This window comes from Triticum aestivum, chromosome 1A, assembly GCF_018294505.1.
Source record: "Triticum aestivum cultivar Chinese Spring chromosome 1A, IWGSC CS RefSeq v2.1, whole genome shotgun sequence".
In the NCBI taxonomy this organism is placed as follows: Eukaryota; Viridiplantae; Streptophyta; class Magnoliopsida; order Poales; family Poaceae; genus Triticum; species Triticum aestivum.
Genome location: NC_057794.1, coordinates 204152312 through 204160245, shown reverse-complemented (window position 1 = coordinate 204160245; position 7934 = coordinate 204152312). Strand labels below are relative to the sequence as shown.

The 7934-nt window shown below is 48.2% G+C and overlaps 1 long non-coding RNA gene across 1 annotated transcript; it reads left to right on the top strand.

The window, feature by feature from the left end:
- The first annotated feature begins 1407 nt into the window (after positions 1 to 1407).
- LOC123111828 (uncharacterized) lies at positions 1408 to 2486 on the top strand. The gene is made up of 2 exons (XR_006454800.1): positions 1408 to 1995; positions 2087 to 2486. It is a non-coding gene; the product is annotated as an uncharacterized lncRNA (long non-coding RNA).
- The last annotated feature ends 5448 nt before the right edge of the window (positions 2487 to 7934 follow it).

The window sequence follows — 7934 nt, the reverse complement described above, 5'->3', positions numbered from 1 at the left end:
ATTATGGTGCTTATAATTGACCCAAGTTCTTCATTTGTCCTTCCGGTGAATAGTTTCTCGTCTCCTTGTCATATAAACCCAATCAAATTTTTTCCGTGAGTGGCAAGTTGTCACCTCATAATGTTGAGATGCCTTCTATAAGCCCACTTCAAGTTTGTCCTTCCGTTGTTGGTGTTCCAACAACTCCGTTCGACCCTTCTCCTAAAGATGCCTTTTCAAGCTCTTTTGTGGCAGAAGTTGGCTTTTCTTCTCCATTCTTTTATTTCAATGATCTATATTCTATTTCTCTCTTTCGGAGGCATTGCGACGTTGTTCTTTTCACCCATCATCTCGCTTTGTCAAAGATCATGTTCTTTTCATGCCTATCCATTTAACCAGAGTGTTGTGCCCTTTTGCTCAAGTTCTTTTCGCCTTATCAAGCCTTGCATCTCTTTTCTACCGAAGTGCTGTCCGAATTTGTTCTTCCTTGTTACTCTTCTCTACTGGAGTGCCTTCAACTTTGTTCTTCTTTGTTGCATTCTTTCTTTCAATTTGTTCAACCTCTCAAGAGTCGTGGTTTCACTCGTTTGTCAAAGAAGCAACTTAGTTTTACCTCTTCTCTTCCTCTTCCGTTTTCCCTCCGGCGCCATCCTAGATCTCTGGACGAGATCCTCTTGTAGTGGTGGAGTGTTGTAACACCCCATATGTAACTTTTCCCAATTTGGCATATATCCATCTTGTTCGTCATCAATTCCTAGTGGTCATCTTTCGGTTTCCAATTTGGGTTTTATTTTGTTTCTCATTGCATTGTTTTGTCTTGTCTTGTCTTTAATTGTTGCATCATGGCCTCCTCACATGTTGTATTATGCTTGGTGTGAGTTCATACATGTTGTGTTGTTGCATGCTTCATGCATTTGATCTTGCATCATCACCTCCATCTTATATCCATTCCTTGCTTTCATTTTTGAAAGATCATATATCCTCACCCCATTAATGCCCATTTCTTCCTCATAAATCTTTCTACCTGTCCTAACGCCCCTGCCAATTCCATCAAATTTTAAGTTGTTTTGGTTAGGTTTTAAAATAGCTCAAGTTTGATCTATATTCACACTTGACTTATTTTCTTACCTCTAAAAATATCCAAGACAATTTATTCAAATAGAGCACTATCTCAGGTTCATGAGACTATTTTTTATTTTTATTGTGCCCCTTTTCCTTTGACCCTGGCCTTTTTAGTTTATTTTCCGTTTGGAGAAAATATCAAAGAAAGAAAAGGGCTCACCTATGCTTACCTGGGCCGGCCTCCCTGCGCGCAAGCCGCCGCAGCCCAGCAGCAGCAGACCGCACCCCAGCCCACTCGGGCCTCCCACTCTAGCCGGTCTGGCCCAGTCGCCCTACAGGCAACCCTAGCCGCCAGGGAGTCGACCCCATCTCCCTCTCCCTTCGCTCTCCTTCTGCGCCGCCTCCGCCCGACCCCCTTCTCTCACCCGCGATCCCTTCGCCCTCTCTCGACCCCCTCCCCTCGTTCCTCCAGTGCGAGACCCGTGCTCCACCCTCGCCGGAGAAGAGAACCCGAGGAGCTTCCGCCACTGCGCCATGGATGGCCCCGAGCACCTCGTCCCGCGCTCATCTCGTGGCGCCCGAGCACCTCGTCCCCGCCATCTGGCCTCCGTGCCCGCAAGACCTCGTCGCTCACCGGCGCCTCAACCGGAGCAGGACCACGTCGCCCTCTCCTTCCTGTGTCCCTCTATTTTCCCTCCTCTTCAACTAACCTCGAGCTCCCTCTCTCTCTGTTCGAATAGATGCCGCCATGGATCCCGCGCCCGAGCAGAGGAGGTTGCGTCCTCGAGCTCCTTCTGGTTCCCGCGCCTTCGGCAACCAGTGACCGCCGGCGAGCACCCCATCCCACAAAGGAGCCCCGCCAGGATCACCGAGCCGCTGCAACGCCCTCGTTTCTTCTCCCTCTCCTCTCCTGCACCTCGTTCCCGGCGCCGAAAAAACTGCAGTCACGCCATGGTATTCCTCCTCCCACACCCTGCTTCTCGTTGGTGACCACGACCAGCCCCGACCACCTGCGACCCTGCCTTCACTAAACGTCCCCGGACAGGAGCAATTTTGAACTGCCAAGTACCATTGGATTCATCAAGACCGTCAAGTACCACGACCCGCAAGACCAACGACGCCCGAACGAGTGCTCCCGACCGAGACAGTTGTGCTGCTACGTTTTGGACACGCCAAGTCCCTCAGGTCAGATGCATCAAGACCGCCCCGACTTTTGTGAAGTTCCACGACACCGGGAGTTCTCGGATCCGTCAAGTTCCACTACGAGATGTACAACTACCGTCGACCCCGAAGACCTCGGATTCGCCAAGTTCCCACGATGACTTGAGTGTACCCCGTCGGATCCCCAAGTTCGGTTACCGTCGCAACCATGTACAACTACTTCCATGATGATACGAGAACGACTACCGCCGTTGAAGGCCGTTGAGTGAACAAACTACCGATGACGTGTATGAGTACTTCATGAACGTGTACCACTATTGGCGTGGACCGATAGTACCACTACTTCTACTACCACCGCGGAACGACTACTTCCTCTACTCCCCTCGACGAACCCGAACCATCCCGTTTGCACGTTTGGAAGGTATAACCCCAAGACGATGCTCGTGTTTGCGTCATGCCCGAATTGATCCTTGCACGTTCCTCGTTTTCCTTGTCGCCATCATGTGGGACACCCGGTAACCGGGATCACCCCTCTATCTCTAGCATGTCCCGCACACTTTCTTGCGCACCGACGTCTCAATGAGTTGTCGGAACCGGAACGTTGCCGTGGCACCGTTTCGTTATCACCGCCGTGGCACCCCTTTTGTTTCCGCCACGATGACAAATGCCTCATATCTTATCATGCCAACATTTTCATAAAAATTGCATAAACTTACATATGTCATCCGCATCATGTTAACAACATCAAGAATGTTTAAAATTGTTGTTTGCATTAATTTGCTAAATGCATATGGGGATTTACCAGATTTGTTGTTTTCTATATCCGGCCCCATTTAAATTGTTTAGATAGATAATTCCTTTATGTTTCACCTCTTGACATGCTTAACAACATTTAATATTGTTGGGTACATAAACGAGATCGAACTAAATAGTCGAATGTGGTGTTTCATCAATATGCAACTCGTTGCATATTGTGCTCCACTTAATTTGTAGGATTGTTTGTGCACTTTGCCATGCCATGCTTCATTAAAACGGACATGCATCATACTTGATTGTGCATCGTGCCATGCTTATGTGATGTTTGTTTACTATGTTGTGTGCTTCTTTCCAGTGTTGCTTCTTCGGGTTGGTTCCGGTAACATCACGTTTGTGAGGAACCGTTTGACTACGTCCGTTTGTCTTCTTCATGGACTCGTTCTTCTTCCTTGCGGGATTTCAGGCAAGATGACCATACCCTCGAAATCACTTCTATCTTTGCTTGCTAGTTGCTCGCTCTTTTGCTATGCCTATGTTGCGATACCGACCACTTGCTTATCATGCCTCCCATATTGTTAAACCAAGCCTCTAACCCACCTTGTCCTAGCAAACCGTTGTTTGGCTATGTTACCGCTTTGCTCAGCCCCTCTTATAGCGTTGTTAGTTGCCGGTGAAGATTGAAGCTTGTTCCATGTTGGAACATGGATATTTTGTTGGGATATCACGATATATCTTATTTAATTAATGCATCTATATACTTGGTAAAGGGTGGAAGGCTCGGCCTTATGCCTGGTGTTTTGTTCCACTCTTGCCGCCCTAGTTTCCGTCATATCGGTGTTATGTTCCCGAATTTTGCGTTCCTTACGCGGTTGGGTTATAATGGGAACCCCTTGACAGTTCGCTTTGAATAAAACTCCTCCAGCAAGGCCCAACATTGGTTTTACCATTTGCCACCTAGCCTTTTTTCCCTTGGATTAGGCCAGCCCAAGGGTCATCTTTATTTTAAACCCCCCGGGCCAGTGCTTGTCTAAGTGTTGGTCCAAACTAGAGCCCCTTGCAGCGCCACCTCGGGGAAACTTGAGGGCTGGTTTTAGTTGTACGGATTGCTTATCCGGTGTTGCCCTGAGAACGAGATATGTGCAGCTCCTATCGGGATGTCAGCGCATCGGGTGGTCTTGCTGGACTTGTTTTACCATTGTCGAGGATGTCTTGTAACGGGATTCCGAGTCTGATCGGGTCTTCCCACTAGAAGGAATATCCTTCGTTGAATGTGAGAGCTTGTGATGGGCTAAGTTGGGACACCCCTGCAGGGTTTTGAACTTTCGAAAGCCGTGCCCGCGGTTATGGGCAGATGGGAATTTGTTAATGTCCGGTTGTAGAAAACCTGAAGTTGACCTTAATTAAAATACATCAACCGCGTGTGTTACCGTGATGGTCTCTTCTCGGCGGGGTCCGGGAAGTGAACACCGTGTTGGAGTTATGTTTGATGTAGGTTGTGCTAGGATCACTTCTTGATCATAGCTTCTCGAATGTGCTTTGCCTTCTCTTCTCGCTCTCATTTGCGTATGTTAGCCACCATATATGCTAGTCGCTTGCTGCAGCTCCACCTCATACCACTACCTTACCTTTAAGCTTAAATAGTCTTGATCGCGAGGGTGTGAGATTGCTGAGTCCCTGTGGCTCACAGTTACTTCCAAAACCAGCTTGCAGGTGCCGAGGTTACCGTGTAGATGACGCAACCAAGCTCAGGAGGAGCTCAATGAAGATCTTGTCCTTTGTGTTGTTTCGTTCTAGTTGATCAGTAGTGGAGCCCAGTTGGGGTCGATCGGGTATCTATGTAGCTTTTGGGGTAGTCTTCTTTTATTTTGGTTCTGTAGTCGGACCTTGATTGTATCTGGATGATGTAATGCTTTATTCATGTATTGTGTGAAGTGGCGATTGTAAGCCAACTATGTACCTCTATCCCTTATGTATTACATGGGTTGTGTGAAGATTACCTCACTTGCGACATTGCTTTCAATGCGGTTATGCCTCTAAGTCGTGCTTTGACACGTGGGAGATATAGTCGCATCGAGGGCGTTACAGAGAATCCCTCTCCGGTGGCCATCTTCATCATCCCAGTGCTCTCCATGACGAGAAGGGAGTAGTTCTCCCTCGGGGCTAAGGGTATGTATCGGTAGCTATGTGTTTGATCTCTCTCTCTCTCTCTCTTTGTCTGTCTCTCTCTCGTGTTCTTGAGGTGTTACGATCTTGATGTATCGCGAGCTTTGCTATTATATTTGGATCCTATGATGTTTCTTCCCCCTCTACTCTCTTGTAATGGATTGAGTTTCCCCTTTGAAGTTATCTTATCGGATTGAGTCTTTAAAGATTTGAGAACACTTGATGTATGTCTTGCCGTGGATATCTGTGGTGATAATGGGATATCACGTGATTCACTTGATGTATGTTTTGGTGATCAACCTGCGGGTTCCGCCCATGAACATATGCATAGGGTTGGCACACGTTCTCGTCGTAATTCTCTGGTAGAAACTTTGGGGCACTCTTTGAGGTTCTATGTGTTGGTTGAATAGATGAATCTGAGATTGTGTGATGCATATCGTATAATCATACCCACAAATACTTGAGGTGACATTGGAGTATCTAGGTGACATTAGGGTTTTGGTTGATTTGTGTCTTAAGGTGTTATTCTAGTACGAACTCTAGGGCTGTTTGTGACACTTATAGGAATAGCCCAACGGATTGATTGAAAAGAATTACTTTGAGGTGGTTTCGTACCCTATCATAATCTCTTCGTTTGTTCTCCGCTATTAGTGACTTTGGAGTGACTCTTTGTTGCATGTTGAGGGATAGTTATGTGATCCAATGATGTTATTATTGTTGAGGGAACTTGCACTAGCGAAAGTATGAACCCTAGGCCTTATTTCCTAGCATTGCAATACTGTTTACGCTCACTTTTACCATTAGTTACCTTGCTGTTTTTATATTTTCAGATTACAAAAACCTATATCTATCATCCATATACCACTTGTATCACCATCCCTTCGCCGAACTAGTGCACCTATACAATTTACCATTGTATTGGGTGTGTTGGGGACACAAGAGACTCTTTGTTATTTGGTTGCAGGATTGCTTGAGAGAGACCATCTTCATCCTATGCCTCCTACGGATTGATAAACCTTAGGTCATCCACTTGAGAGAAATCTGCTACCGTCCTACAAACCTCTGCACTTGGAGGCCCAACAATGTCTACAAGAAGAAGGTTGTGTAGTAGACATCAACCGTCACTACGTCGGTGCTGACGTGTGGGTCCAACATGTAAGGATGCATGCATTCGCATGGGGCCGATATGTAAGTCCACATGCATTCGCGTGGGGCCAACATGTAAGGCTGGATGCATTTGCATGGGGCCGACATTTAAGGCAGCATGCATTCGCGTGGGGCCGACATGTAAGGCCGGATGTATTTGCATGGGACCCAAATTTTGGCCGCGTGCATTAGTGATTTCATCGATTCTACACAGTCTGCGGCTGATGCGTGGGACCCACCGTGATGCGGAGCATCCCAAGGTCATCCCCATGGACCTACCATCGTCTCATCAACTGCCTAGTGGACCCATGACTCGATCTCGTGCAAGAGCTCTTGAAACCGAGGTGACATCTCTCCTCTCACAATTCCACTTCGATGAACATGAATCATGGCTATTACCTCATATGGATACTTTGTGCATAGTCAGGCACCATGGAGAAGCTAAGGAGCAAGGACAAGAAGAAGAGGAAAATGGACGAGAAGACGGAGAAGAAGGAGGGATGAAGGAAAAGTCCTAGCCACCGGACGACCGGCCGGGACCGGACGTCCGACGCCTGAAGCATCAGCCGAGCCCCAGCGAGCGGACGTCCAGCTCAGACCGGACGACCGGTGCCCCTGCACCTGAAGCAAACGAGCGGACGTCCGGTCCGGACCGGACGACCGGCGCACCAGCACCCGAGCCAACATCAGCGGAAGTCCGGAGCTACCGGACGTCCGGCACCCCCATCACAGAACGGAACTAGCGGACGACCGGAGGACACCGGACGTCCGGCAGCTCCTAAGCCACCAGACGATCGGTCCCCAGCGGACGTCCGGTACCTGTCTGCGCACAGTGTTCGGGCCCGAGGCCCATGTATCCCTTCACTTCACCCCCATTTGCACTTAGACTATAAATAGACCCCCCATTCATCCTATCTAGGGTTAGCAAATGTTTAGCTTAGATTTGTGAGAGAGCTTTGCTCATCCACTTGGTTACCTTCTCCTCGGAGATTCGAGCCTCCACCGGAGAAGATCCCCCAAGCGGATTCAAGACCTCCTTGCAGAGAAGATCATCAAGACCCCCTCTTGGGCGGCCCCATCAAGACCTCCTCACGGAGAAGAACTGGTTATCGTGTATCGTCCCTAGTTGACTGTGGATTCGTGTATCGTTCTATGTACTCGAGGATCTAGCCCATGTGTGACTTATTCGTGTCGGTTTAGTGATTTCCTCTTGTGCTTTCCTTACGTTCTTCCTCGTGTTCTTCGTGATTTCCCCGGGATCCGCTCCTTTCCTGAAAGATCGGGCGATTAGGGTCTCTACCCTACATCATCTTGGTATCTAGAGCAAGGTTGATCACGATTTCAGAGCCCCCTCTTCTTTTTCTAGCTTGATTTTGTTGTTTTTTGTTCTAATCCGAAAATCCCCACAAAAATAGCCCCAAAAATTTCTCTTGTGTTTTGTGAGTTTTGATGATGTTTTGTTGGTTGTGATTCGTGAATTTGTTGTGTTGCAAGTGGATCTAGCCTTCCCCCACCATATCCACCTCAAAATCCCTCCCAAAATCCCCATATTCCGCCCAAAACCGCCTCCCGGATCTGAAATTTCGCGTTGACCCCGACCCACCGGACGACCATCACTTTACCGGATGTCCGGCGACCCAGGAAGCACCGGACGACCGTCACTGTAC